General features: G+C 43.5%; 1 long non-coding RNA gene across 1 annotated transcript; it reads right to left on the bottom strand.

The window, feature by feature from the left end:
- Positions 1-1,220: 1,220 nt before the first annotated feature.
- Positions 1,221-4,075, bottom strand: LOC125517368. The gene is made up of 2 exons (XR_007287569.1): positions 3,480-4,075; positions 1,221-1,720 (listed from the first exon to the last, which is right to left on the bottom strand). It is a non-coding gene; the product is annotated as an uncharacterized LOC125517368 (long non-coding RNA).
- Positions 4,076-7,534: the final 3,459 nt, after the last annotated feature.

Here is a 7,534-nt window from a genome sequence, read left to right as displayed (position 1 = left end):
TCGGATCCACGCAGGATCAATCTCTTCAGTGATGCTCAATCATTTGGGGTTTGTAGGTGTTTGGGTTTGGATTTTCCTCACTTGATGATTTTCACTCAAAGTCCTCGGAGGATGGGATGCTCTCAAATGACAAGTGTCGGTTTCTCTCGGAGTAGCCAACCAGCTAGTGGTTGTAGGGGGCGGCTATTTATAGCCTAGGGAGCAGCCCGACATGATAAGACATAAATGCCCTTCAATGATATGACCGTTAGGTGGGTAGATATTTTGGGACAGCTGGCGCATAGCACAACAACGGTCAGAATTTTGAGTATCAAATTCCTCAGGGCTATCATGTTCCTCACTGTGTAGGCAATCCGCACTGGCGAATTCCTAACTCCTCAGTCAGAACAAATTCCTCACAGACCAGAAGAACTTTGTCTCTGTCACTGAAGAATATGACTGAACTGTATGAGATTTTCAATGGCTTCAATCGAAGGGATTGGTAGGTGTAGGATTTTGAGTTGAGCATCACATGAAAATTTTTCCTTAGTATTTCCTCGACCCCTTTAACAGTACGGTGTTTCATATGACTCAAGAAAGAGAAAATGAAACTACGAAAACAAAAGTCTTCACGCTTCATGTTCCTCAAATGAATACCAAGTCTTCAAGGTCACACCAATTTCTTCACTTTCAAAGTTTTCAGAAAGTCTTCAGAAATCCAAAGTCTTCAGTCAAAGAACTTTATTTCTAGGGGTCGACTTTCTCTGTAAATATCAAACTCCTCATAGATTTATAGACCTGTGTACACTCACAAACGCATTAGTCCCTTAACCTATAATTCTTCAATACACCAAAATCACTAAGGGGCACTAGATGCACTTACAATCAGACAAAAGCATTGGGAATTTAATGACTACACCACATGTACCCCAAGGATTGGCTTTGTGCTACCATACTAAATCTTTTTGTCACTGGTGTTCGGAATAGCGCTTCACGTCCTCCCTGCTCCTAACCTCCTCATGGCTCGAACTCTATGATCTTGGGTACATGCACTGTCGAAGAATAAGAGACAAGAGACAACTATGATGTAATTTTATTTCACATATGCATGCCGTTTATTCAAAGTCATTACATCGACCCCTCATACAAACACATCGGGTTGCAAAGGCTATGCCTTAACCCATTGCCTTGCCGAACTACTCACACATGGCGATCGGTTTGCACGAAGAAATCGCCGAAGAAGACATCAAGGTGAAAGCTTTATTGATAATATGTCTTAAAATGGTTGCCAGATGTGATACAAGATTACAAGTACGGCTAACTTGGAGATGGATTGTTGTGCTGGTGAAGATGGTGGTGGCTATGTATATGAGATGGGAAATGGCGACAGCTAGGGTCTGTGAATGGCTTCTGATGCGGAGATGGAGGTTCTGGTATCTGCTCTTCACGAGTCAGGTATGGGTCCCTTTATAGAAGTTGTTGGAGTGGACATCGCGGTGTTGTGGACGGCTGGTACGAGCACACATGCTCGTACCAAACGCCATCCTGCGTTCTGTTGGTGCTAGTGCACCTCCCACTTGATTTCTTCTATCTCCATTTTGCTTCTTTCCATGTATAGGATTGATTTTCACCATATAGCATTTTTCCCGTGGAATCTATAAAGGGGGGGCGCGAACCTTTTTCGGTGAATATGTTCGAGCATATCACTTTCCATCTCCCGAGAAGTTGCACACTCATCTTGCTGCATATCATTAACCAGACATCAGAATCCCACATTGACCTTTCATGAATTTCAAGTGAAAAGAACATGTATTACAAGATAAGGCAATGACTCTCGTGAATAAAACTGGGCCAGATCCGAGTCCAATCCGAGTCACAGAAACCTCCATATGGCATCACACACGTCATTATCCATCCATCTATCCTTTTCCATCAACCGAGAGGAGAAGAAAAAAGTGCTGTAGTCTGAAAAAATAGAGACGAGTGAGGCAGGAAAACGACCCCTGACCTCCATTCTTTATTCAGAAGGAGATGCAGCTAGCACTCACACTCACCAGCCTCTCTCAACTGTGTATAGATAATTGCACATTGTGTGATTCAGAGTTTTCATTGTTGGAAGATTATGTAGGCTAGAGTGGAATGTATTATGCAGTACTGCATGCTCTTCTTTCACTTGGGCCCTCACAAGTTGCATAGTTGTTGAGTTATTTCTTGTAGCTGAAATCAAAAGGTGCACACGGGTGCAAAAAGTAATTTTCCTTATGACACAAAATTCTAGAACATATTCGGTATGTAAATATCTGAATCATGTATATTTTCTTGGAGAAGGAAAAAGTTTTGCAACCTTTATAAAAAGCCAACATTTGCACTTTTTTAGAGCAGTGGAATTTACTTTTCCTCCGTGGGCATAAGACCATTCTTCTGTTTACAAATGCTTGCAAGCTCAGAGCCTCTCCAACAGGCGCGCAACACGCGGCACGCAAAAAAAGCGTTCACAACGCCGTTCACGCAAGTTTTTACGCGCCGCGGAGCGCTGGCTTCAGCGGCCACCGCAAAATAGAGCGCGCACGAGCTGCTCCAGCAGACGCGCTATATTCGTTCTCTTTTCTACTATGACTCGATACACATATATGTATAGATAGATAAAAACAATAGATAGATTAGACTAAAATGATAGATAAATAATACATAGATAGATTAATAATCGATAGATAAAAAACAATACATAGATGGTGCGTAGATAGTTCATAGCCTCCTCTTACGATAGATAAAACGATAGATAAAAAAACTACTCGTCGTCCTTCTCCTCCGACTCGGACTCCACCTCAGTCATGTCCTCCTCTAACGTCACAATGAAGGCGTCAAGATACCGCTCGTCTTCGAAGTCCCAGGACGAATCTCGGCAGAGAAGACGCCGGACGGGCACGTGCGGACGTTGCAGTTCTGCGATAAGGCTGGATGGCCAAGGCGCCCTTTCGAGACCAGGCCAAGGCTATATGTGTACTTTTGTTCGGAAGTTTTGTACTCCCTCGGATTCATATTAATTGTCGGTGATTTAGTACAAAGTGGATTAGAGTGAGTATCTTTTTATGTACTTCTCTAATAGAACATACGAACTCTATGTAATTTTTACAAAAGAGCATTTATTCCATTTCTTTCTTTTGTTCTTAGCTAACAGGAGCAGGCCCCAAATTGAGCATGGGTGTACAGGTCTCTCAACATGGGCCAGATGCACTCCAAATTCGTTGCATAAGCGAGTAACTCTATTAGAGCATCTTTAGCAAATCTCACAAACCGCAGTACTGCAAATTTCTTTTACGGGATACTGTAAACGAATTGCGGTATCGCGGACGGCATGAAAGATCAGATTCGGTAAACACATACCGCATAATTTAAATTACTAGTTCACGCAACATACATCGCCAGAATTCAACACAGTTCGTACGATAAACTTAAAACATACAAGTTTAATAAAAAAACTAAATCTACTCCATCATCACCTTCTTGACGTGGAGGTGGTACTTCATCAAGGAGTTGGAGAGGACGAACGCCGGGTCGTAAATCCTTCTTCGCCGCCTCCACCCGCATCGTGGCACCTTCTTCCCCGGTGGTGGCCACCTCCTTCGCCTCGTACCACGCGTGCTCCGCCTCCCGGAGGCGCTTGGGTGCGGGCCAGAAGATCTTGTTGAGACGTTCGAAGTTGCGCCACTCCCGCGAGCCACCGCTGCGGGAGTGCGCGCTGCGCTCCCGTGCCTGCACTTTGCGCCACTCCTCCACCGGCGGGCGGAGGGAGGAGCTTCCCGCCTCGTCATCATGTCGGCGCTTTCCCCCTCTGCCACCCCTCCCGCGACCAGCGCTTGACACTGGGGTAAGCTCTAGGTGCCTGCGCGCGGCAAACTGCGGCCAGAGAAAGAAGGATTTCTCGTCGGAGCTAACGATTTGCGGCGGGGGGGGGGGGGGGGGGGGGGGGGGATAGCGGATGGGAACCTTAAATCACGGCCGCTCCAGTATATATAGCGGAAACGCAGACGGTTTACAGGCCGCCCATAATAATTTTACGGGCCGTGCCATTTTTTCGGTATCTCAACAGGCCGGTTTTTTCACGCGTCCTGTTTATCCGTCGGAATTTAACGGGTCGTTGAGCTTTTAAAGGGTGTGCTAGAGATGCTTTTAGTCATGTATGTTGATAAACTAGTCTCATAAAAAGATTTATGCCCCCTGTTTAGCCAAGAAGGTACTTAAGCCTAACTGGTGAGCTCTTTGCAGTTTGCACCCTGCTAACCTAGTAGTCACACAATCGACTCATAGTTAATTCTTGAATTATTTAGCCCAGCCAGTCAATCCAGTGATTATCGTTGGATGTTTTCATTCTAGAGTTTTTTCCTTGGATATTTTACCCCATATAGACAAAATACAGTGATATTTTTCCTGAGATGACTGCTTTTTTCTTCTTCAGAAAAGGGCATGGCCTGTTGAGAGAGAAAAATGGTATGATTTCGAAATGCAGTCATACTAGACTGTATATATTCCATATTATTTTGCAACTTCTCCAGATAATTTCACATGTTGACGCAAGTAACTACAGTTTGTAAACCTTTTGGCCGTGGAGAATTTCTGTACCTTGTACTAGCTAGCCTTTTGAGTCTCTGAACACCCAAATTGGAAAATGCTACGGCTAAAGCTGTCACTGTTCACCAATGACTTTGACCAAGTGAACAGAAGAGTACTAGTGAAGTGTTGAACTTTCAAAATTCCATGCGATGTAATAAAAGTACACAAGATATCCCACGGCATGGTATGTCGGCAATAGACTACTACTAGTAATTAATCTACTTCCTCCGTTCCTAAATATTTGTCTTTCTAGACATTTCAAATGACTACTACATACGGATATATGTAGACATATTTTAGAATGTAGATTCACTCATTTTGCTCCGTATGTAGTCACTTGTTGAAATGCCTAGAAACACGAGTATTTAGGAACGGAGGGGTAGTATGTATGCATCGACCAAACGTTGAGAAATATTCTATTCACACTACATTGGTTGGTGATGGTCACGAATCATTTTCTTGGGGCCAAAAGAGGATTAATCACTACTATTCTGGATGATATTGCACCTTTCCCCCCTCTTTCTTAGCGCATTCCTGTCCACACACCAGTTGCACATAACAATTCTACGCACGAAATGTCATTTCATTCATGATAATGCTATTCAATTAAGAACTCACAACCCATGTTGGCCGGTATCTACACACATAATAATTGATAGCAATTACCCCATACAAAATACTATTTCTTGATAATATGCTATCTAAGAGCATCTCCAATATAGGGCACCAAATTATGATTGGAGCAAAAACAGTTGCCACACCATAATGTTTTTATCTCCAAAAAAGTAAAAAAAAAAGGGTGCTCCAATAGATGTTCTAAAATAGAGCATTAGTGCTCCAATAGATGCCCTAAAATAGGAGTAAAAATAGTTGCCACACCATGATTTTTTTTATCTTCAAATGCACATGTATTTAACAAAATATGAACTATGACTGGTTGCTGTGGCATCAATATGAGATTTTCTTTCAAGCCATACATATCAACACATCTTCGGTGTTGTTGTACTTTGCGTCACTTCCCCATGGAGCGTCAAGAAAACTCTCATTGTCCATGTCAAGATTGTCCTCATCATATTGTGTTTCATATTCTTGGGAGGTAAAATATTGAGAGACAAAATCTTCATTTGCAATATTTGTGAATTGCAAGAATGAATCATCATTAACACTACAAATGCACACACAAAATTGAATATAAGCACACGTCATCTCATCATTGCATTCATCTCAACATGACAAAATTTGTTGAAAAGAATGTGACATTTCTTTTAACCTTTCTGTCATTTCATCTATCATGTTGCGGAGGACGGTGGCATGCATCGACGGCTCGTCCTCCATGGACGGAGGTGGCGAGGGAGGAGGCACGGAAGCAGCAATAGCCGTCGATGAAGTCGCATCAGTAAGAGACGAAACAGGGGGCATGGCAGTGATGGTCTTCGGTTTCTTCGCCCGGGACAAAGTCACAGAGGGTTCGTGCGGCGACCACTTCCTGCCGCCACCGTCTCATTGACTGGTCGTGACGGCCTTCTTCTTCTGTGGTAGCGGATCCATTTCCTCGGCAAGGATGGGTCGTGGCGACGCTATAATATGCCGCACCAAGCAGGGGGCATGGTGGCAACGACGGCGGGAGCATCGGGAGAGGAGGATGTGGCCATAACGAGGAGCGTCGGAGCGGCGTCAGTAGCCACGGGGTCGAAGGATCCGTCCATGGGGCTTCGGCAGCGGTCAGGCGGGGGCGGCGGGCGTTGGGAGGCGGGGATGCGGGCGCGGCGCGGGAACTTTCAACGCGATGGTTGGCTACTTAAGCGTGACACTATTGTTTTGCGGCAACCGCCCAAGTGTTGCTAATTCGCAACACTTGGTGATGTATTTTCAGGTGTTGTAAATTTAGAGTAATACTTTTTGCATATAGGGAATCTATTGGTGCGCCGTTTTCGCTCCCTCATGTCCTCATGATGTAAAAATGCCCTATTATAAGACACATATTGAAGATGCTCTTACTTTGCCGTGCTTCTATCGAGTTCTCGTGCGCGCCAATGAAACAAATGTTTGCCACCACCATAGACGATGACAAGATCACAGAATAAGAGCTTTTTGGTTCGAATGACTTATATACGATAACGGCTTATCATAGGTCAAAAGTTTACTTGTGTTTATTTATTTATTTCCTGACAATGAAAAGGTTGCCGCCATTGTAGGCGATGGCGCCTCTAGGGGAGGAGTGATGACGGTGACACATGTGTGCTGTCTCGTCGAGTCCCTCTTCGAAGTGATGTGCGTGGTGTATCTTATGTGTGTCGCTCAACGGCTGTGATGTTTAATTAATTGGACAATCTATTTTTCATAATTAACTGAGCAACTCTTTTTTTCTTAATCAACATAGGAATCCTGCCATTTCAGAAAAGGCCGTGGAATAAGAGCCTTTTGATCTGAATGACTTTCATAAATCTTCATATCATCATGATTCTTGTAAATATTTATGTTGGTTGTTCAATTTGCAGAACTTTAATGAGAATTTCTTACTTATTACGAATTGTCAGTTGCCAAAATTCTTTGTAACTCTTACTTAGTCCATGACTATGCACATATACATATTCAACGTCACCATAATGTATATTCTTTTGTAAAATATTACTGTGATTTTTAGTGTTTAAATTATACTTTCATTCCTAAATATAAATCTTTGTAGAGATTCCAATATGGACTACATATAGAGCAAAATAAGTGAATCTACACTCTAAATTATGTCTATACACATCTGTATGTAGTTCATATTAAAATCTCTGCAATTCGTCTTGCAAACGATGCATGAACAGGTGACATCAGTCCGGACCTAACGGGCAGTGGCACAGGGTCCAGGGCACACAACTATTGGAGGAGGTGGAGGACAAGACTACCTGGCACTGGGAGCACAATGGGCGCTTCTCGGCCCGATCTGCTTATGCGG

The sequence above is a fragment of the Triticum urartu genome, chromosome 6 (assembly GCF_003073215.2).
Source record: "Triticum urartu cultivar G1812 chromosome 6, Tu2.1, whole genome shotgun sequence".
NCBI lineage: Eukaryota > Viridiplantae > Streptophyta > Magnoliopsida > Poales > Poaceae > Triticum > Triticum urartu.
The sequence above is the reverse complement of the archived record's forward strand: the minus strand, read 5'-3'. Positions and strand labels throughout refer to the sequence as shown.